The sequence below is a fragment of the Pan paniscus genome, chromosome 18 (genome assembly GCF_029289425.2).
Source record: "Pan paniscus chromosome 18, NHGRI_mPanPan1-v2.0_pri, whole genome shotgun sequence".
Taxonomy (NCBI): domain Eukaryota; kingdom Metazoa; phylum Chordata; class Mammalia; order Primates; family Hominidae; genus Pan; species Pan paniscus.
In genome coordinates this window covers 36476729-36497877 of record NC_073267.2, presented here as the reverse complement: position 1 = coordinate 36497877, position 21149 = coordinate 36476729, and positions in this window count along the sequence as shown.

Here is a 21149-nt window from a genome sequence, read left to right as displayed (position 1 = left end):
TGTAGCACATCCCCTCTTCTGAGACCTTGGGGCAACGGGAGAAGAGATGGATCATGAAGGGGAAAGTCTGCAAGGACCTGGAGGCGAAGCTCCAGGGCGGGAGACTGCAGTGCCGCCCTCTGCTCCCAGATGGCGCTCAAGGCTCAGCTTCCAGAACACACCTAAGGCTCCAGGCTGCCTTTGGTAGACAGGCTACTGGTTTAACGCAAAATGTATTTTAAGGAAAGGAAGAGGTGCTTTGTTTTACTTTGTTGGTTTTGCGGGGTTTTTTTTGGTCATTGTTTTGTTTTTGTTTCTGCTTGCAAAGCCAATCACTACCCCTAAGCTTGCAGTTCGTCCCTGTACCTTACATCCGGCTAACATCCTAGCAAAACCCTAGAGAGGAAAGGGATAGGTAAGGGGCGAGGGAGGGGACCAGTCGGGTAAGCATTTCAAGAAGAAATTAGAGTGAAATGGCCCCATTATGGAGACCCCCTCTTTCTTGACCATTTAAGCCAAGTTGGCATGGTTCGTAGATACCAGCAAAATCCCCTACCCTGGAAAGTGGGACCTCCGTCAGTCAAAAGAAAGAACATTGTCAGAGGTGCAAAGAATCGTCATTCAGTGTCTGGCCCCTCATTTGGTGGATTCAGAAAATGGACGGCCAAGTCATGGGTCCAAATTCAGGTCTTTTGGTGCCATTTTACTCACCCCGTTCATGTTTTCTCTCCGTTAAAAAAATTGAAAAGTTAGGCCAGGGGTGGTGGCTCACGCCTGTCATCCCAGCACTTTTGGAAGCCTACGTGGGAGGATGGCTTGAGGTGAGGAGTTCGAGATCAGCTTGGCTAATATGGCGAAACCCCGTTTCTACTAAAAAAAAACCAAAAAACAAAAAAGTTTAAGTATTTGTTGCCTAGCTGGGGTTTGCATGGGCATGAGTCAGGAAAGTGGGCTGGGTGCACAAAATGGGAGGTACCTTTTCTCCTCCAAGGAGGCCCCAGCTCCAGCTATGGGGAGATGTTATGTTGCCTATTTTTATTTTCCACTTTTTTTTTTAAAAAGTGAGAGATCAGGATTTTTTATGTACAATTTCCCAATGTTTAACAGTTGCCAACTAAGTTTTTTTGTTTTTGTTTTTTTTTAAGAAGGTCACTATGAGCCTTAGTCCTGTGGGAGCATCTTGGCGCCTGCTTTTTGTCTGGTTTGGGCAGCACCCTGAGGAGGGGGAAGTGGGTGGGGTGCCAAGGTTGGGTATGGCGGGGTGTCAGGTCAGTTTGGAAGAGTCTTGGCCTGCTGGTTGGAGAGGGGGCCTGGCTGGATTTTATGCTGTTCAAATGAGAAACAGACCCATTCTGAGAAATTGAAAGTTGTGCCATCTTTATTTCCTATTTTCCACTCTGCGATTTTTTTTTTTTTTTTTTTTTAAGACAGAGTCTCACTCTTGTTGCCCAGGCTGGAGTGCAGTGGTGCGATCTCAGCTCACTGCAACCTCGGCTTCCCAGGTTCAAGTGATTCTCCTGCCACAGTCTCCCAAGTAGCTGGGATTACAGGCATGCACCACCATGCCTGGCTAATTTTTTTTAATTTAGTAGAGACAGGGTTTCATCATGTTGGTCAGGCTGGTCTCAAACTCCTGACCTCAGGTGATTCACCCGCCTCAGCCTCCCAAAGTGTTGGGATTACAGGCGTGAGCCTCCATGCCCAGGCTCTGTGATTAAAGTCAAAATGTGGGAATTATTTTCATGCACATTGTAGATTTGGATACTAAATGTAATTCCATCTCCCGAACCTTCTACCCCGCCTTTTTTTGTTTCTGTTGTTGGAGTCCAAATGCCTAAAAATTGTGCAGAACTTAATGTCTCACATAGGTTTCTTTCTCCTCAGTCTTTCTTTCTTTCTTCTTCTTCTTTTTTTTTTTTAACTTTTATTTTTAGTTCAGGAGTGCATGTGAAGGTTTGTTCCATAGGTAGACTTGTGTCATGGGGGTTTGTTGTACAGATTATTTCATCATCCAGGTATTAAACGTAGTACCCGTTAGTTATTTTTCCTGAGTCTTCCTCCTCCCATCTCCTTCCTTTGATAGGCCCCAGTGTGTGTTGTTCCCCTCTATGTATTCTCATCGTTTAGCTCCCGCTTCTAAGTGAGAACATGCAGTATTTGGTTTTCTGTTCCTGTGTTAGTTTGCTAAGGATAATGGTCTCCAGCTCCATCTATGTCCCCGCAAAGGATGTGAGCTCGTTCTTTCTTATGGCTGCACAGTATTCCATGGTGTATATGTAACACTTTTTTTTTTTAAATCCAGTCTATCATTGGTAGGCATTTAGGTTGGGTCTTTATATCTTGTCTCATATATATTTTTCATTTTTCTTACTTTGTCTGTTAATTGCACTTTCCAATTTTGTTATGTTGTGTGCATTTTTGGAAGCTGCCTCAAGAACATCCTGGAATGAATAAAAATGCTTGTGTAGCAGGACATTCTGGCTGACTGATCTGGAGGTCGAGATGCTTTGACTGTGGACAATACTTCCCTCTCTTCTGCCTGCTTGCATGCTCCGAGGCTTTTATTTTTAATGGAAACAGGGAGATAAAGGGAATGGAATAGGATCTGCTTTCTATTTGGCTCTCTGTGCTGGGTTTGAGGTCCTATGATTAGAGGGATAGACTGACAGCTGTTTTTCAGGGGACACTTGGTGACATCCTAAGCAAGGCATGATGGCCAGGAGTTCACATTGCCCTAGAGACAAGCAGAGTGGCTTCAAGATCTGGGTGGCAATTGATGGCCAAACTCTGACTCCAGGTCTCTGCAGGGAAGTTGCTGCTTGCCATTTTCAGGTAGCTCAACAGACTGGAAGCTTTGCGGGGATCTGGAATAATCTGCTTTTTAGAAGCAGCAGTGAAGCTTCCCTCAGCTTCTTTGTGAACGAATGTGTGCCAAGCAGACTGGAAAGTGCTCTGTGAACTCTGATTGCTAAATGCAGGTGGGCACATCACAGAGACCCGTCGTGTTGACCAGAGACCACTTTGAGGGGGCTCATTTCTGCAAACCATCCAGATAAATGGGGGCACATGTCACCATCATTTTTGTATGAGAGAAAGTAGGAATAGTTTGTCAAGATCTGCCAAAATTAAAAACACACAACAATTCCACTTCTTGGAATCCATCCTATGGAAATATTCACATATGTGCAGAATAATATATGTTCAAGGTGTTCATTGCAGCATGTTTTGTGATAGAGAAAATGTGGGATAACCTAAATATTCATCAACTAGGGCGTGGCTAAATTATGGTATATCTGTACTACTGGGCGCCATGTAGCTGTTAAAAAGATAAGATAAATTGACAAGTGGCAACATGGAAATATCTCCCAAACACACCAACTTTACATAAACTATGTGTGTGCATCTATATACATGTGTGTATCTATCTATCTATCTATCTACCTATCTATATTTGACTCTTGAACCATACAGGTTTGAACTGCTTCAAAACCCCTGTGTAGATGAAGGGTGACTTTTCCTATCCTCGAGTTCTGCAAGGTTGACTGCAGGTCTTGGGTAGGCACAGATTTTGGTACACCTGGGGGTCCTGGAACCAGTCCCCTGTGTATACCGAGGGATGGCTGTGTATAGTATATATATATATAGTTTATATTCTATATATACTCTATATAACTACATATATACTATGTACTATATGTAACTATATATTTATATATTTAATATATACATTTATATATTTACATGTGTTTACATATAGTACATGTTCATTTATATATTTACTAAATATATAAATACAGTATATATTTAGTACTAAATATGTACTATATGTAACTATAAATATTTATATATGCTAAATATACTAAATATGTATTTAGTAAGTGTAGTATATACTAAATATATATTTAGTAAATTTAGTATATACTAAATACAGTATCTATAGTATATATAGTATTATTATATATAGTATATAATATATACACACATATATAGTATATATTATATATACACATACTATCTATACATATATAGTATATTTAGTGCCAAATGTATATTATATGTAACTATATCAATATTTATATATTTAGTATATATAAATATTTATATATTTAGTATATATAAATATTTATATATGGTATATATAGTATTTATGTATACTAGATATGTAAATACTTAGTATATATAGTATATTTAGTACTAAATATGTACTATATGTAACTATAGTTACATACATATAGTACATATTTAGTTTTAGTCCTAAATGTTTAGTACGTTAAATATTAAGTGTATAAAACTATATATAGTATATATACATATTTAATATATAGTTAATGGAATATAATATGAAATATAAATATTTCCGTATTTTATATGGTTATATATAACTGTATATATACATAACTACATACATATACATGCAGTTGTGTATTTATATAGTGTGTGTATGTGTGTGTGACATTGTGTATGTACAATTAACATCCCCCTCCCCACAGGAAGGCATCTGGGTTTGTAGACTGGCTGGTGACTAACGGATTATGGAAAGTTATTGCCTGTGGTCAGGGTCGTACTCAAAATGTTTGAGCACCGGGAGGGCATGAGCACAGATTCATCAGAGTGGATGCTGGAGCGGGCCCCGCAGGCCCTTGCTCGGCCAGGTGTTAAGCCTGGATAATGAGAGGGAGGGGCATGTGAGGTAGCAGGGGAGGTTGCTGAGCGACTGGCGTGGGAGAGTGTCCCCGTTTTGAACAACTGGTGTGGCCGTACTGAAAGCCCTAGTGAAATATGCGTCTTGCCGTTGGCAGTCATATTTTAAAATTCCAATAAAAATGTGGTGGGCTGTCTATACCCTGATTTGCAAGTGGCAAACTGGGAAGTGGGCTCCATAAATAAAAGGTCTTTGGGAGTTTATCCTGAACCTTGGACTTCCTGCTCCAGGGGTTGGATCCCAGACCCGGGTCCGACAGTGCCAACCAGTTCTGCTGTATCGTAATCTTGAAGGGAACTAACCCATTTCGGCAGAAAACTTGGTATAATTAGCGGTTAATAAGCAGGGCCCAGGTTCCCCACAGCCCAAATGGTTTCTGTATTGATCTCCGCCTGTGCACTGTCAGCACTCTGGAAGGATTGAACTTTAAGTGCTTAATTCAGCCCCATTCAACCGATAATTTTGGTTTTGTCCTCCAAACAAAAGCACCCTTGTTTATTCTTTTTTTCCACCCACAAATAATAAAGTCAATCCATTTCTCCCCCTTCTCCCGCCCAAAGCTACTCTGCCCCTGTAATCAATACATCTGGAAATGTCAATGTATTCCTGAGTGAGGAGCTGGGGGTGCGTGAGGACGGGAAAGGGGGGCTTGATGGGGAAGGTGGCTCCAGAATCTCCTGGAAAACAGATGGCTGCTTAAATGCTATCACGGCAAATTCCCGCCTACGTCAAGTCTCTGAGCTTCCGCACCTGGGCACGTGGTGTTGCACATGGCCTTTCAGGTGTGGTTGACAGAAATACACATCGAACACTTTCACATTTGCATTACAACCTCAAAACCAAACTGCTAAGCTTTCAGCTTTTTCGAAGTTAACAAGCAAACTGCATGGCAGTCATGCTCATTCTAACCTCGTCCCAGGTCACACTCCCTGAGCCTCACCTTATCCATGAGGCTAGAGTTGTGTGGGTGGGAGACATGGATGGAGACAGACTCAGAGCTAGTCTATTAGGTAAGCTGGAGCCAAGTGATAATGACATGCCTGAATCTCAGCCAGTCAGCAGACTAGTTACCCGGTTTAAGACATTAATACTATTCCTGAAGCATACAGGTCTGGGTAAGTGTTTGGAGAAAGAGACAATATCACTGAGTACCTACTATGTGTCAATTTAATTTTGTTTTTTTAAACTTTATTTTTTTTATGAGACAGTTTCATGATGTTGCTCAGGCAGGATTCAAACTCCTGGGCTCAGGCAATCCTCCTGCCTTAGCCTCCAGAGTAGCTGGGACTACAAGTGCATGCCACTGCTCCTGGTTCAATACTTTTGTAAATGGTCTTTTTAAATTACCACAACAAGTCCTTTCGTATTCCAGAGATGAGGAAACAAATGGAGATAAGTGAATTGCCTTCAGGTCACATAGATGATAAATGACAGAGCCACTTTAGGAACTGTGCCTTTCTGAATCCCAAACCCATTTTGTGTGTGTGTGTGTGAGAGAGAGAGAGAGAGAGAGATCTGTGCTTCATTTACCCCATCCAAAAAACAAGAGAGCAAAAATAATACTTCTTCCTGGGGTGGTTAAAAGGATTAAATGAGCTATGCCTATAAAATGTTTAGTCATATTTAGCACTTAAAACAGTTGATATTGTTATTATTGTTATAATTATCCCCATGGTATGCATTAAACAGTCATTTTCAGAAATTTCTGGCTTTAGCACAGTTGCCAAAACTTTATTTTTTCTTGATTTTTATCCTTAAAACCTGCATGGCATTGAAAATAAATAAGACAGGAGCTCTCTATTCTCAAAGGAATGACCATCTGGATATGCGGAGGAGGGACAGAGAAAGAGGGAAAGAACAAGTTACAATAGACTGTGTCATATTTATTATAGTGGGAATATATTGGAACAGAGAGGAAAGTAGTAGCCTTATACAGCCTGGGAAGGGGGCTCAGTAATGGCCCATGGGGGGATTTGAACCTATGAAAGATGAGAATAAAGTGTAGGATCAGCAGTCAAGGAATGGAGAGGGGGTTGGAGCAGAAGGAACAGCACCTGCAAAGGCGTGGAGGTTTGAAAGCACCTGGACCATTTGGGGATGTTGCAATTGGGTTGAGGAATGTAAAGTGAAGGGGGCTTGTTGAGAAATGGCTGGGCAGGGGCCAGGGCTCAGTTATGGTAGGATTTCCCAGCTGAGGAGCAGAGACTATATCCTGGAGGTTTTGTGAATTCTTGAAGGTTTTTAAGCAGAAAAGGGGCAGATTCAGGATTGTGTTTCAGAAGATGGCTTTTCGGCAGGGACTCTACTGGGGAAGAGTGAAAGTAATAAGACCGCCTTGAAGACTGCTGGAGGATTTAGAGGAGACACCATGAGCCCTGAGGATGAGTAGAAATCAGCCATGAATGGAGAAAAAGTTCTGTTTATAAAGATGGAAGAGCTTCTTATTTTTATTTTTTTTCAAATCTAGAACCCACAAATAAGAGTTGGGGACTGACTGGATATGAGAGTGAGGGAGGGAAAGTCTCAAATGATTTCAATTTGGGTTGGTCAGTGGAGCCGGTAACCAAGAAAGGAGACAGGGGAGAAGCATGTTTTAAGATAAAGTTGGAAACCAAGTGTTTTAGTTCTGGCTGCTTTAACAAAATACCATGGATCAAATGGCTTAAACAGCAAGCATTTATTTCTCACAGTTCTAGAAACTGGGAAGTCTGAGATCATGGTGCCAGCTGATTCGGTTCTTGGGGAGGGTGCTCTTCCTGGATTGCAGATGATAGTTTTCTCCTGTGTCCTCACGTGGTGAAGAGAGAGTGAGCAAGCTGTCTAGTGCCTTCTTATAAGGGTACTAATCCCGTCATAAGGATCCCATCCTGATGGCCTCATCTTAAACCTACGTACCTCCCAAAAGCCCCGTCTCCAAATACCATCACATTCTCCAATGTGTTAGTGCTTCAACATATGAATTTTTAGAGATACAGTTTAGCCCATGGCATCAAGCTTTGGACATTTTGAGTTTCCAGTATCTTGGCCACCAAAGTGGAGATGAGCTGGATATGCAGTGCCCAGCTCTGTGTACAGAGCACAGTAATTGGTGATCAATAGATGATTAATACTATTTATTGAGGGAATGATTTGATGGCTAAAACCATGATGTGGATGAGATTTTCCAGGCTCATCCTGATTATATTTCTAGAAGGAACATAAGCGGGGTGCAATGCAGATAGTCTTGGGAGAACATTAACCATCCCAAGGGACTCCCCAATAAGGACTTAAGAGAAGCTTAAAATTCAGAAATTACAAGCGCACAGATCAAGAGAAGATTCAGAGTATGGTGAAGAGTCATTTTCAGTACTGATGTTGACCTATAAAATTTATAGACTAGCTAACTTTTTTCCTTTTTAGAATAAATAACCAACATTTATTGAGTACTTGCTGTGTGCTGAGCCCCATGTCAAAGGCTTTACCTGTAATTTCTTCACTCCACAGCCACAACCTAATGAAAGGGAGATACTATGTTTGTATTCCCTTTCTAGAGATGAAGAAACCGAGGCTTAGAGATATCACTAATTGCTCAAGGTTTTGCAGCTGTTGTGCTGTGGCTCTGGGATTCAAACCCAGGTCCAGCTGACTTTTGAGCTAAGACTATCGCTCTTTTGCCTCCTGAATTTCTAGCCATTTAAAAATCAAGGCTGAGGCTATCAAGCTGTGCAAAAGCTGTTTTGGCTTATAAGACAATCAGGTTGGGAGATTGAGACTACTTGGGAGGAAAAAGGGGGAAATACAAGTCACAAGTGTGCAAGTTGCTACACTGGCCCTGTGTATCTTTGAGTTTTTGCAGGTACTCTATTCACCATCTGTCTCTCCTCATCTCTTGTGAAATAGTTGGTGGCCTTTAAAAAGCTGCCAGCTTTGAGAAAGGGGGGCTCAGTTTCCCAATCTTGGCCCAGAGGACTTCTCTCCATCTGGATGAGCATTGAGATCAAGGGTGAGCTAGTCCCAAGGTTAATTGGATGAACCGATCTTTTCTTTTGTTGGCTTGTGGAGGCCAATTAGAAATGTGGATGATTGGATTCAGTTAAATGCCTTCAATGAACTTGGTCTATAGGGGACAGTGATTGGTTCCCAAATGGGGTGAGAGACCCATTTGGACTAAACGTATCACCTTGCCCTGGCTTTGGTGGCTCCAAAACCAAATGAATGGCTCCTTTAAGCCGTTAAGCAGTCGCAAAGAAGCAGGTCTATCAGCACTCCTGTTCATTGGTGTGTTTTTATTCATTTATTCATTTGAGTGGTTTATTTTCCCCAATTTCATCCCTTGTAGTGGAAAAAGCACAGTCTAGAGTCAGGAAGACAGCTATGACTTCTAACCCTGTGTTTTGCTATATGCATGGAGTTGGGCAATGATATTAGTGTTTCTAAACCTTAATTTTCTTGTCTGAAAAATGGGGCCTCTGGGCACAGTGACTCACACCTGTAATCTTAGCACTTTGGGAGGCCGAGGCGGGAGGACCGCTTGAGCCCAGTAGTTCGAGAGCAGACTGGGCAACATGGTGAAACCCTGTCTCTACAAAAAATACAAAGATTAGCCGGGTGCGGTGGCATGGACCTGTCATCCCAGCTACTCGGGAGGCTGAGAGGTGGGAGGATGGCTTGAGCCTGGGAGGTTGAGGCTGCGGTGAGTTGTGATTGCACTACTACATTCCAGCCTGGGCAATTAAAAATAAAACAGAGCCAGTAGAATTTACCTTGCTGTAGTGCTTATTGTGGATATGAAATGGAATAACATTAATATTTAAGGTGTTTATTGCTGGGCCTGGTACTAAGAATGTGAATCTCTTTTCCTGTAGAGAATGGAGGCTGTAACCTCTAGATAATTTGTAGCTGGTTTGTAGCTGGTTATTTATTTCATTGCCCTAGTGATCTGGTATTTTCAGACAAATAAGATCTGATATTGAAATGATGCCCATATTGTGTCTCTGTGTTCTAAAAGTAGTTGGAAGTTGTCCCAGGAATTCAGGTGTTATAACTACTTGCAAACCATTGCATCTTAACTGAGTCCAAGCAAATTTCGCTAGAGCTCCATACATGTACTTCCATATTCTTTATGATACAGAATCACATGAGCTGGGTCCTGGTTTTGATCTCAACCTCATTTCCCTGAAAACAAACAAACAAACAAACAAACAAACCATAAGCAGTACAAAATGAGTACTGATGAGAGTGACATTCACAGCCACACCTTGATCCTGCAGTTGAGGAAATACAGTCGTTACAGGAGCTTATGCTGAGTCTTCTGTGAGTCTCAGATATTTTGGATGCTGGCGACTTCTCACAGGTTGATGTCCAAGCCACTGCAAGGCTCATGTAATGGGCAGCTCCAAGACTGAAGTAAGAACAAGTTTCAGTAAGATAGTATGGGAAGAGTAGGTTGCCCTTTCAGCATGAACCCTTCAGGATGTTTTGCTAGGAACTTGCAATGCCAGAGTAAAAGGTGTAGAAGGAGTATATAGAAATAAGACATGCCCTAGGCCCGGCATGGTGGCTCAAACCTGTAATCCCAGCACTTTGGGAGACCGAGGCAGGCAGATCATGATGTCAGGAGATCGAGACCATCCTGGCTAACACAGTGAAACCCCATCTCTACTAAAAATACAAAAAATTAGCCAGGAGTGGTGGCAGGCACCTGTAGTCCCAGCTACTCAGGAGGCTGAGGCAGGAGAATGGCTGAACCCGGGAGGCGGAGCTTGCAGTGAGCCGAGATTATACCACTGCACTCCAGCCTGGGCGACAGAGCAAGAGTCCGTCTCAAAAAACAAAACAAAACAAAACAAAAAAACAAAAAAAAAAACAAACAACAAAATAAAAAAAGCTCCACAAAGAAATAAGGCATTCCCTGTTGCTAAAATATAAAATTAAAATGTAATGGATCAGAGTAGAGAAATGCAGAGTTGCTCTAACAACGACAACAAAAACAATGCATAGTGATAAATGCATACTATGTGTCAGATGTTTTTCTTGGCTGGAGAATTCATCTAAGTTTCAGAATATATTCTAATGAAGGGGGGATAGACAATAAAAAAGTGTATATGATTTTGTATATTAGGAAATGATAATTGCCAATGTGAAAATATAGGAAGGAAAGAGGATAGAGAGTGTGAGGAGTGGAGTGGATGCTATAATTTCAAGTAGGTAATTATGGAAGGTTTCAATGAGTAAATATAATAGCACTTGAACAAGACATTCTCTCATTTTCTGAGAAGTGTTCTAGGAAGAGAGAACCCCAAAGTACCTAGGCACTAAGGTATGAGCATTCCTGGAATGATCAAATAAGAACAAAAAGGGTTGGCCGGGCGTGGTGGCTCACGCCTGTAATTCCAGCACTTTGGGAGGCCAAGGAGGGCGGATCACGAGGTCAGGAGATCGTGACCATCCTGGCTAACACGGTGAAACCCTGTCTCTACTAAAAAAATACAAAAAATTAGCCGGGCGTTGTGGCGGGCCCCTGTAGTCCCAGCTACTCGGGAGGCTGAGGCAGGAGAATGGCGTGAACCCGGGAGGCGGAACTTGCAGTGAGCCGAGATTGTGCCACTGCACTCCAGCCTGGGTGACAGAGTGACTCCGTCTCAAAAAAAAAAAAAAAAAAAAGAACAAAAAAGATCAATGCAGCAAATTCAGGCAAGAATAGGGTGGTGGGAAATGCAGTCAGAGAGTTACAAGACAGATGGTTCCTGAGACAACCAACTTGAATTTATCCAATTGGAGAGTTTATTGTCATGCTCATCCTTCTTATGATTGTTTTCCTTGTTCTAACATCTTGCTGGGCACTTTGATGTGTATATTACCTGCAGGATCTTCTCAATCCTCACAACTACCTTTTGAGGCAGATAGTATATTATTCCCATTGCACATAGAAGCAAACCAAGGCTCAGAGAGGTTAAGTAACTTTATAAAGCCACAGAGGACAGTGGCAAAGACCCAGTGCCTTTTCTATCAGGCTATCTTGCTTCCATTTTCAAAGCAGTTTTGTGTCCCACCTTCTATCCTTTGCTCACAGCCTTGTCAATAAGAGCCTCCAGACAGCTCTTATTAGTCCTATTAATTGCTTCTTCCTAATTCCCGGGAATGGAATTGAATGGTAAAAATTGAATGGGTAGACACAATTTCTGAGACTCTTTTCTATGGAGCTATGTTTGTGTCCCCCACACAAATTCATGTGTTGAAACCCTAACCTCCAACAGGATGATATCTCATTGGGATGATATTAGGTAGGGCCTTTGGGAGGTAATTAAATCACGAGGGTGGAGCCCTTATGAATGGGATTAGCTTCCCTATAAGAAGAGAAAGAGGCTCGTGCTCTCTCCCTCTCTGCCAAGTGAGGACACAGCAAGGAAGTTGCTGTCTACGCACCGTAAAATGAACCCTCACTGGAACCAACCATGCTGGCACCCTGATCTTGGACTTCCAGCTTCCAAAGCTCCGAGAAAGAAACTTCTGTTGTTTAAGCCCCAGGCTATGGTATTTTGTTATAGGAGCCTGAACTGATGAAGGCACTCCAATCTATTTTGCACAATATTTCCTTCTTGGGTTGTGTCCGGGGACCTTGTTCATGGCACTGACCTTCCACATGTGCTTGGTGATTCTTGTGAAATCCGTTTCCATAACCCAGTTTTCCCATCAACATCACTCCCTTTGTCTCTCTCTTTTTGATCATTGCCATCTAGATATTAATTTTTGTTTTCATGTTTCTCCTCTCTCCCCTGGTAGTACACAGAGGCCGGGCTTGGCCAGTGTTCATTGCTGCATATGGAAGCTTTCTTTCTCATCTTTAAAAAAGCTACTGTGGTCGGAATTTTCGTTGCACAACCATTTCTGGCTTGTTTTCCTTCTGGGTGGAGAATTGCACTTCTCTGCCCCTTGGCCTTGAGTTGTGCCACAGGAGTGGAAGTGGCATATGTGACTTCTGGGTGGCAGCATTTAATTACTGGGGTGAGATCCTCCAGGGCTTTTTTTTTTTTTCCCCCCTGAATGAGGCAAGCTCTGAAGCATCTGTTGAGATGGAGCCTCATGAGGTGGAAGCAAACTGGAGAACTGAGCCAGCACACAAAGGAGGGTGGCTGCCTGTCCTAGAAAGCTGTCAAGGTTGGAAGAAATAGCTTGATCGTGTCACATGACCGTGATTTGGATTTCAGTGTGTGTGTATATATATGTGTGTGTGTGTTTTGTTACTGTAGCATTACCTAGCCTATACAGATTGACGCTGCCTTATTCATCAACTCTAGGTTTGAAGTCAGACAATGCCTTGCTTTTTTTGCTCAGCAGCCTGGTGTGAGGTTAGAACTGGGGGTTTGCAGGCAGATAGACTTACCTTTTATGACCTTGGGCAAGTTACTTTCTCCATTTTCTGGCTTTCTTTTCTGTAATTGGAAGTGACTGAAACCCACCTCCCAGGGTTGTTGTGAGAATTAAATGTAGTAACACACGTAAAGTAGGTGGCACACTGTAGGTTTTTAATGGGTGCTTATTTTCTTTCTTCCTTTCTTGCACCATCATTAACTCTAGGATTATGTGCCCATTTTTTTTTTCTCCTAAGGATTCCACTTTTCTCATTAACCAGTGTTTCCTCGTTGCCAGGATTTAGTGGCAAGTAACCGTTTCCTCTGTCGCTTCCTCTGTCTTCTGAAAGATGAGATCGTCAGCAGGGCAAGGCGAGGATTTATCAGAAGAGACGCCCAACAGATGTCCAGAGAGCATAAATCCCCACTGCTGCTCCGTCTTGCCTCTGTGCCAGCTTTGTAATCTGTATTAGGGAAACATGGTCTGGTTGATTGCTCTGCAATAGACTCTTACAACATTAACACTTGTTTCCCTATATTCTAGTTCTCCAAGATATTTGTTTTCATTTTCAATTTTGATTCAATTCAATTCTATGCTTGTTTTGACTTGGGCACAGGGCTGGGCATAGAGGATACAAAGGTGGATTCAGGCATAGCCCCTGCCTATAGGAAAGCCAGTCAGGTGAGGGAGACTGATACATCAGCCAAACCAATCAACTAACCCAGAGACCCAAATCCCAGACGTTGCAATAATTATAAAAATGTAAGCATGTACATGCTATGGAGAGAAGACTAAGAGGAACGTGTGAATTCCATTGAGTCTAGAAGTGGGAGACGGATGAAGACAACTTCTTTTAAAAGGTTATGTTTCATCAAGGTTTTGATGGATGAACAGGAGTTTGCTAAGTGGATTGTGGAGGAACAGCATTTGGGAAAAAGGCACAGCATTTGGGAAAAAGGCACAGCATTTTGGAAAAAGGCACAGCATTGCAAAGGCACAGTTATATGGAACCTGAGACATAGTGAGAGGAACGCATGAATTCCATTGGGTCCAGAAGTGGGAGAGGGATGAAGAAGACTTCTTTTCTTTTCTTTTCTTTCTTTCTTTTTTAAAAATTATTATTATACTTTAAGTTCTAGGGTACATGTGCACAACGTGCAGGTTTGTTACGTAGGTATACATGTGCCATGTTGGTGTGCTGCACCCGTTAACTCATCATTTACATGAGGTATATCTCCTAATGCTATCCCACCCCCCTTCCCCCACCCCACGACAGGCCCTGGTGTGTGATGTTCCCCACCCTGTGTCCAAGTGATCTCATTGTTCATTTCCCACCTATGAGTGAGAACATGCGGTGTTTGGTTTTCTGAGAAGACTTCTTTTAAAAGGTTATGTTTCATCAGGGTTTTGATGGATGAACAGGAGTTCACTAAGTGGATTGTGGAGGAACAGCATTTGGGAAAAAGGCGCAGCATTGCAGAGGCACAGTTACATGGAACCCGAGACATAGTTCTGGGCAACAGAAGCGGTTTGATGTTTAACAGAGCAGAAAATGCGAAGTGGGAAGCAGCAAGAGATAAAGAAGAAGGTTTTATCCAGGCAGGCAAGGGGGAAACGACAAATTCTATTTTTTAAAAAATAATAGAGTCGAGACCTCGCTGTGCTGCCCAGGCCAGTCTCGAACTCCTGGGCTCAAGTGATCCTCCTGCCTTGGCCTCCCAAAGTGCTAGGATTACGGGCATGAGGCACTGCTCCCAGCCAGAAAAGGACATATTCTTGAGGTTGTAGGTATTTCTTTGACCTACTTCTCTTTGAGATTTACTCTGTTTTGCTTTATACTAGCCACAAACTCCAGTTGACACGGGTATGTTTGTTGTCTTGCCTGATAATGTTGAGTGTTCAGCACTCCTAGATCTGGATGGGGTGAAGAACTCACTGGAAAGAGCATGGAGTCAGGATAAGGACACTTGGGCTTCAATCCTGACTTTCTGCTTTATTATCCCCATGTTTTTAAGCAAGTACCTGAGGGTCTCCATTACCTCCCCTACAGAATGAGGAATATCATTCCTGCCTCACTGAGCACTTATGAGGATTAATAATTAAATAAATATTTAAAGTACTCAGCCCGGAACTTGGCATCCGTTGGCTGCGCTTCGCATCTTCCAGTTGGAGAAATCAGTTATCAGTGTTTGGGGATTGCATTAAGCTCATAAAGTAATGGCTGGAAATTATTAAGATTGATTTTTAAAAATACAATCATGCTTTTATTTTCTTTTGGAAAACAGAACTTTGTTGCTTCTCACAACAAAACTTTCAGTGCCCTCCAAGGAGAAAAATAAACTTACAAAAGAAAAAAAAAGAAACTTAAAAACAATATGTCACTTCTGTGGTATCAAGCCTCAAAGGTCTTACCTCGAGATTATTTTGGTAAATCCATTTACATTTTTTTAGTCCCCCCTCCCCTCCAATGTCATGTGTAAGAACACATAGATATTTTGACATCTCCATTGTGATATTTATTTTAAGCCATCAGTAGAGTTTTAAATATCTTAGAAGTGAACTCTGGCCTCTGTGGAAGGCAAACTAATTATTTCCCAAACTGTTCCATAAAGCCAGAACCTGGCATTTATTCCTGGCAGCTTAGAAAGGAAATGTGAAGCTGCTGGCTTTTTAAGGAAGGGGATGTGCAGTCAAACAAGAGCTCAGAAACTTGGGGGCCCAAAGCCATCTTGGCTGCTATATTTTGCAAGGAAGCCCTGGTGTCCCTGGAGAGCAGCTGGGACCAGAGTTTCACACAAGCGGTTTTGCAGATGACCCCAGCGAAACAAAAGCAGTGGCGATGAGTGGAACAAAGATTTATTGTTACAGATATGTCAAGGACTGACAAAGGTCTCGTATGATTATGTCACCATACAACATCTCCACGAAGTAGAGATTCCTTAGTCCCCTTTTATTAGGTGTGGAAACTGAGTCTTGGAGAAGTTAAGTCTCTTGTCCAAGGTCACATGGCCAGGTGGTTGAGAGCTGTAGGCCTGACACCAGAAAGTCTGATCTTAACCATTCTGCTGCCTTAGTGTCTTCATGCTGTGTGTCCTTGGGCAGCTCACCTAACCTCTCTGAGCATCTCAGTTTCTCCTTCCACTAAATGGGAATGATAATACCTACTACCAACCTCACAGTTGTGCTGATCAGAAATGCTTCCAGAGGTGGAAGCACTTAGAAAAAATAAGTGAAAGCAGAACATCGTAATTAACTTGGCTTTGAGTAATGATATCTTCTATTTCTTACTGTGACAATATCCCTAGCTCTATACAGTCCCTTACCTGGCTGTCAGTTTTCTGTTGTAGATGATACCACCTTGGGCCACATACACATTCCTTCCTCTCTTTTGTCTTTAGCCATTTCCCCATCTCAGGCTTTTGTTTTCTCCCCCGTCATCTCACTTACAGGGTTCCCTAACTTCTGAAGCTCTCACTGATTTTTTTTCCGGAGAGTTTTATGGCGGACAGGAGCACCAGGGTCCGTGGAATTCATAGAAGAAAGTCCACCAACTAGCCTGTGGGTTTAGAGGGGCTTTCTGGATGATCTAACCCTTGCGAGATGAAGACGATGTAGGTTGAAGCAGAGAGGAGAGAGGAAAGGGCATTGCAGACTTGTGCAAAGGCATGGCACGTTTTGGGATCCACAAGTATTTGTGTAAGATAGGGTGAATGTGGGTGGAGTGTTGGTATGGTTCGTTAAATATTGAATGAATGCTTTTCCCTTTGTTTCCTTAGCTAACTTAGTCTCAGGAGAACAAAGACTGTACCTTAATTTCATACCCCTCACAGTGCCCAATCTAGGGATAGACACAGAGCCAGCCCCAGGAAGTACTCAGATTATTGATTTATTAACACTCTCATTCTGATGGGTTGGACTTTATTGGGTGAAATAGGCAACACAACAATGCAGAAAGGCTATAGAACTTGGAGTCAGACAGATCTTATGCAAGCCACTTAGTCTCTCTGAGCCTCAGTTTCTTCATGAGATGGGGCTAATACATACATACCTCATAGAATTGTTGTGAAAGTGAAATGAGACATGATATATGTGAAAGGATGAATCAAGCAGACTCAACACATGCTAGTTCTTGTTTTTGCTGACTGCCTGCTGTCGTCTCAGTATTTGTCCCCCTAAAGCTCATGTTGAAGTTTGATCCCAATGTTGGAGCTGGCAGACTCATGGGAGGGGTTGGGGTCATGGAGGCAGATCCCTCATGAATGGCTTGGTGCCATCCTCATGTTTATAAGTGAGTTACTGCTGTATTAGTTCCTGTGAGAGCTGATTGTTAAAAAGGCTTGATACCTCCCCCTCTTTCTCTTGCTTCCCCTCTCGCCATGTGATCTCTGCATATGCGAGCTCCTCTTCACCTTCCACCGTGAGTGGAAGCAGCCTGAGGCCCTCACCAGATGCAGATACTGGCACCGTGCTTCATGGACAGCCTGCAGAACCAGTAGCTAAATAAACCTTTGTTTGTTTATAAATTACCCAACCTCAGGTATTTGTTTATAGCAACGCAAGATGGACTAAGACACCGCCCTCTGATCATGAGGTCAGGAGATTGAGACCATCCTGGCTAACATGGTGAAACCCTGTCTCTACTAAAAAATACAACAAAAATTAGCCGGGCGTGGTGGTGTGCGCCTGTAGTCCCAGCTACTCGGGAGGCTGAGGCAGGAGAATGGCGTGAACCTAGGAGGCGGAGCTTGCAGTGAGCCGAGTTTGTGCCACTGCACTCCAGCCTGAGGGACAGAGCGAGACTCCGTCTCAAAAAAAAAAAAAAAAAAAGACCGTCATCTGTGTTAATATGTTAATCCTAACTGCTTCTTGGAGGCTCCAACTTTGTTGATGGCAGCCAGGAATAGGTGAATAGGTGAGTTATTTAAGTAGACAGTTGCCCACATTGGCTTCAGCTCAAGCTAACTCACCACAGCTACCACACCAGAAGTTGCTCTACGCTCTGCTGTCCTGGAGATGGAAGTTTGCTCCCATAACAAATAAAATAGAGGAGGGCATTTGAGTGCAGGAAACATTTTGTTTATTTACACTCACCTCTACCAAAGGCAGGAGGAGGCTTGTAGGACATGGGAAATGTCCAGGCTCAATGCAATCCCTTTCATCTGTAGTCACTGACCTTCCTCTGATATGTCACTCTTCACCTGTTACAGTGTATACCCCACAACTGCAGGGCTCTTTGCTTGTATTCGAAGCCTAGAACAGTACCAGACAAAGAGTAAGGGCTCTATAATTTCTGGAAAGAATAAATGCACTAATCCCACCAAGCCTCCGTCCTTTATTTGCCTTCTAGATGGAATTGGCTAGGTCATGTGTCATCCTATCATATCACTACTTTCTCCCTTTGCATTTGCTTGTTTTTGTGATAAAATTATCAGTGTGGAAGGTGGAATGTAGCTTAGGCAACAAGAGCGGAGTTCCTACAGGGAGGTCTTATGTACTGTCTGCTTTGGTCAAACTTGAAGTGGGTTCTTGGCTCATCTTGGTCTTGAGGGCTCAAGACCGTTCATGCTGGTTGATGTTTAGTCAGCTTGTTCCCAATGTGCCTTTGATTCCCTGACTTGGCACACTTTGAAGCTACTCTCCCAAATAAATAGATTTCTCTCCCTCTAATAAAGGATCAATATAGCTATACTGTTAATATTATTGATAGTCCCTTCCTCCTTTCCATGCCAAAAAACTGGGCCGAACTGAAACTGGCCCAATTGTCCCATAGAACTGATGTTTATGGTTTCTTTTAAATACACATAGAAATTGGCCATCCCAGGCTTGAAACTTGCAAAAGTTACATTTGTCTTATCTGAGTTCCTTTCTCAGGCCTCCAACCATCAGGCTTCCCAGATAGAATCAAGGAACTGAAACTCACCAGATCTCTGAATCTGGACAGTGAAAGCACCCGACCCTTCACCCATCATGACTGCCTAAGCAACCACCTGCTTCTTGTTGACAAACTCCTCTTCCTTTCCTCTCCCTAATTCCTGTTTTCTCATGAATGGTTACATTTCTTCCCTGCTATAAAAATACCGAATTTTAGTCAGCTAGAGGAATGGATTTGAGGCTGATCTCCCATCTTCTTGGCTGCAGGATCCAATTGAAGCCTTCTTCCCTGGCAATACTCATTGTCTCAGTGGTTGGCTTTCTGTGCAGCAAGCATTAGAACCTAGACTGAACCTCTGGTGTTTCAGTAACAAGATCACCAGGTGTTACGAAGCACCTGTATGCATTGGGAAGTCCTTGCTCATTTCCTTCCCTCTTAGGCATCATGGATGTCTTCAGATACATAAGTGCAATCTACGAAACAGATCCACATATCTAACTGTGCCTGCGTCTTGAAAGTTCACCCAGCTGATGTTTCAAAAGGCATTTGAAAAGATGGTAGCTAGACTCCTCTTGAAGCTTCATTTCCATTTTGATTTTCTTATTCAACAAAATGTGATATTTTCTTGAAAGGGAGACTCCAATTGAGGGGCCAAGAGGTGGGTCAGCTTCACCAAGATAAGAGTAATTACTGGCCAAAAAAAGAAAAAAAAAGAAAAAGAAAAGAATTTCAGATAGAATAAGTGGATACAGCCTGTCTGCTTGAGCTTTGCTGCTAATTACCAGACTGCTATCCCTCATTCAGAGGGAAGAACTCTATTCCAGCTGAGTTTCAATTTAAAATATGAGGTTGGTGATCAAACACAAGCTTCACCCAAAACAATGACATTGGAAGAGATGGCTCCGATGAGTGAAGGTAGCTGTGATGGAGCTTAATAAAATGAGGGTTTCAAGGATGTGGTATTTCTGTTTTCATTTCACAATAATAAAGTCATGAATGAGAGAAAAATATGCTGGTTACATTACTTTAAAATACCTTGGCAAAAATATAATTTCTTATTGATTAGTTTCCTGTCGAAGGGAAGGCCTGTAGATAAAAGAAAATTGACTGCTGAGAATTCTAAAATAAAGTAAATGAGGGAAGATGTTTAAATTTTTAAGAGGAAGAAAAAGTATAATCAATGTACCCAAATATGTCACTTGTACAAGTACTGCTGGGACTGAGAGCTAAGCTGTTCTTGATCTGATTGACTTATTTTCATTGACACCAATATTTAAGAAATGTAAAATCAACAGACTGGCTTTGGAAAGCAAAGCCCATAGAAAGATGTTCCCGGTACCATGGAAAGTAAAAGCATGTAGGAGTGAGAATTATTCCTGGAAATTGGGTAGGGAATTATTTGATAGGTTACTGTATGCTCGTGACTTTTGGTTGCAAGCAATAGAAACCTGAAAACTGGTTTAAACCAGTGGTTCTCAATAGGAGGTGATTTTGCCCCTTGGGACAGTTGGCAATGATTGCAGCTGTTTTTGGTGGCCATGACTCGGGGGAGAGAATGGCTCTAGAAGCCAGGAACATTGCTAAACATCCTGCAATGTACAAGCCAGCCCCCATCCAGCCAAACACTATCAATAGTGTTGAGGTTCAGGAACTCAAGCTTAAACAGAAAAAGTAGAATTTATTGACTCACAACTGAAAAGTCCAGGATGAATCTATTTGGATCCAGATGTTCAAACTGACATCAGAAGTGGCTTTTTCTCTCAGGCCTGCTACTTTCCTTGTAAGATTTATTTTTGGGGAGTTTTTTTCCCCTTGTAGTCCCAAGACAGGCTTCAGCAGCTCAGCTCAAGGCTGCTGCCAGGTTAGGGGTTCTAGTGACAGAAGAGCTTATCTTTCTCCTTGCTTCTCCCTAGGAATTCTGAGATATACTCTTATCTTTTTTTTTTTTCACCTTTTAAGTTCAGGGGTACACGTGCAGGATGTGTAGGTTTGTTACATAGGTAAACATGTGCCATGGTTGTTTGCTGCACAGGTCATCCCATCACCTAAGTATTAAGCCCAACATCCCTTAGCTATTCTTCTTGATGCTCTCTGTCCCCCACCACTCTGACTGACAGGCCCCAGTGTGCATTGTTCCCCCCAGGTATCCTTATGTTCTCATTTTTCAGCTCTTGCTTGTAAGTGAGAAAATGCAGTGTTTGATATTCTGTTCTTACATTAGTTTGCTGAGGATAGTGACTTTCAACTCCATTCATGTCCCTGCAA